The 2,916-nt window shown below is 37.5% G+C and overlaps 1 pseudogene; it reads right to left on the minus strand.

Moving 5' to 3' along the window:
* Window positions 1-974: 974 nt before the first annotated feature.
* LOC149547563 (cytochrome P450 76T24-like) lies at window positions 975-2,559 on the minus strand (annotated as a pseudogene).
* Window positions 2,560-2,916: the final 357 nt, after the last annotated feature.

A 2,916-nucleotide genomic window follows, 5' to 3' on the forward strand; every position in this document is an offset into this window, starting at 1 on the left:
CAACTCAATGAATGATTTATTGAATTGGAAAGAGTAAAAATGATTTTTTATATATTTTCTACTTCTAAAACATATTGACACTATTTTAATAATAGTAATAATAATAATGATGAATAAAAATCTTAACAAGCTTAGAAAAAAATATTTTACGGTCCGTTTGGCTGTGGTAATATAAATATGGGAATAGGAATACTTATTCTAGAATAGAAAATGGGAGTACTTATTCCTAATCTTGTTTGGTTCACCTGGAATTTGCTGAGGAATTCATGAACCCAAAATTTTATTTTTTCTAAAATAAATAAAATTAGAATAGGAATACATATTCCAATTCCACCTATTTACTATTTAGGTAGAATAGAAAATGTTCATTTTTGGGCCAAAATTGGAATATGTATTCTTATTTTAATCCTATTCCTATTCCAATTTGATGCATCCAAACATAGAATTAAATTTTTTAAGAATTTACATATGCCTATTCCACTTGTTTTTGCTGTCAAATGGACTAATCTCCAAAGCATTAAAGACAACACAAAAAAAAAAGAAAAAAAAGAAAAAAAAAAAGTAAAACGTGACTCTTTTTTTGATTCTGGAAAACATAAGCAAAATTTTCTCAAAATTTGTATTATTTTCAATCACAAAATAGAACAATTGCTGAAATTTTCCAAAAAAATTTATTATATTTTTGTTTTAAAGAAATTTAGTCAATGATGCAATTTGTAGGAAGGAATATAACCGCGTAGATAGATAAGCATTGCACAACGTCAATGAAGAAACCATGAAAACCAAAATAGTCAAGAGCGTCACGGCACAATCCTGACTATGAGTCAATCGTTTCAAAACTAGGTGTTAATCATTTTCTACACGGGCCGCTTGTGGCTTTAGCAGACCCCTGATAGACTGATCTAATACTAAAAAATAAATCTTAACAGTAGGAACAAGTGGAAAAACACTGTCTACAATGGCGGATGGGCCACCTAGTAAAGATGGTGTGCGCGACCGGGTTTTGGGATCGCAATCAACTGCACGGCTTTCTTTAATTCCACTCCAAACTCGTCCCTCATGTCCATCTGCTCGGGAGACATTCCATCGGGAAGTGTCCATTCAAATGAATGAAGCATTCGGATCGCGAAAGGAAGTCCCACGCATAGTCTTCTTCCAGTACTTCCGAACGGAATCAACTCAAAATGATGTCCTCTGTAGTCTATCTCGCTATTCTCACCTTCTGTAAACCTCTCCGGCATGAATTTCAAAGGCTCCTTCCAGATGCCAGGGTCCCTTCCAATTGCCCACACGTTCACCATCACCTGAGCGTTTTTGGGTATCAAATATCTTCCCTCTATTTCACAATCTTCCCCAGCTTTGTGGGGCATCAGCAGAGGAACCGTCAGGTGTAAACGGAATGTTTCCTTCACCACCGCGTCCAGATACGGCAAACGATCGAAATCGTATTCTTCCACTTTTCGCTCAAGACCAACTATCCCATCTAACTCTCGTTGCACTCTCTTCATTTTCTCCGGATTGCGAACCAGTTCTGCAATTGCCCATTCGATCGTAGTGGTGGTCGTATCAGCACCCGCAACAAGCAATTCCTGAAAGAAACAAATTTAAGGTCACAACAACAAATATGCAAACTGTAGTGAAGTTTAGATTTAATATCTCTATACTAAGAACTTACAGAAATCAAGGCTCTGACATCAGAGAGACTGAATTCTTCGGTTCTAGCGTCAAGCAGAACATCTAGAAAATCTTTGTCAGTGTCATTCTCGTGACGCTTTATGTTCTTCGTGGTAACCCTATCCTGGATGAACAAATCAATAAAGTCATATAACGTTTTCAAATGCTTTGCCATGTGACGGGACAAACCCTGTGGATCCACCGACTGAAACAGGGGATAAAAGTCCGACAAGTTAGGCGTTCCCAAAAGCTTCATTATATTCCCAATTGTATCCTTGAGACCCAGAGAAACTGAATTGTATGGATCCATCAAACTTGTGCTGAAGATTATCTTGCCTAATACATTGATAACAGTGAAGAACGCCATTTGCTCAATATTTACAGCCTTTCCCTTGCTCTCAAAAATCAGCCAAACTGTATGAAATACCTCGGCTCTTCTGAGATGTTGTTGAGCTTTCATCCTTTTGGGGCTAAAAAGTTCAACAGTAGTCACTCGTCTAAGATAGCGCCAGTGAGGTCCGTAGTCACCCCACACAAAGGAGGACCTGTTGTGGGAAAAGACTTTGGTAGCTTCTATCACTGTCCTCCCAACAAAGATGTGGTCGTGGGTTTTCAGAATCTCCTTCGCCATGGCAGGAGATGAGATCACTACAATTGTTTTCATGCCCAGACGAAAACCCATGAGCTGTCCGTATTTCACAGAAAATTGGGAGAGACATACATGAGGTCTTTTGACCAGCTGAAATATGTGTCCTACGATATGCCAGGCATTAGGTCGGGTGGAAGAGGAAGAGCTGCCACCCTTTTCCTCTTCCATTTGAGCCAAAATAATGTGGGAAGAATGATAAAAATCACAGAGGACCACCACAGTTGTACCTTATTCATTAGAAAAGAAAGAAAAAGGAGTGAACAAATGCAAGGCCATGCAATCTCCATTGGTTCTCAACTATTCGGGGTCTAGTAAAGATATTAATATTTTGATAGGATAAATCGTGAGAAGTACGCTAGTTTGCAGAACGTACATTTGACCAAAATAATTGGTAAATTCATGTGACAATATATATTCTTCAGCACTTCCAAATTTTTGAAATTCTTACTATAGTAATCTATGTAGTCTTGGTCAATTGTGACACCTTCTCGAGAAGAAAGGACAGTTTTTTTTGTCGAGGATGTTGAAATTTTTTGTAGTACTTGAAAATTGGAGATATTTTAGTTAGAGGTCATATAAAATGTTTTAAAAGT

The sequence above is a fragment of the Cupressus sempervirens genome, chromosome 7, assembly GCF_028749045.1.
Source record: "Cupressus sempervirens isolate cs-2001-9-10 chromosome 7, ASM2874904v1, whole genome shotgun sequence".
NCBI classification, from domain to species: domain Eukaryota; kingdom Viridiplantae; phylum Streptophyta; class Pinopsida; order Cupressales; family Cupressaceae; genus Cupressus; species Cupressus sempervirens.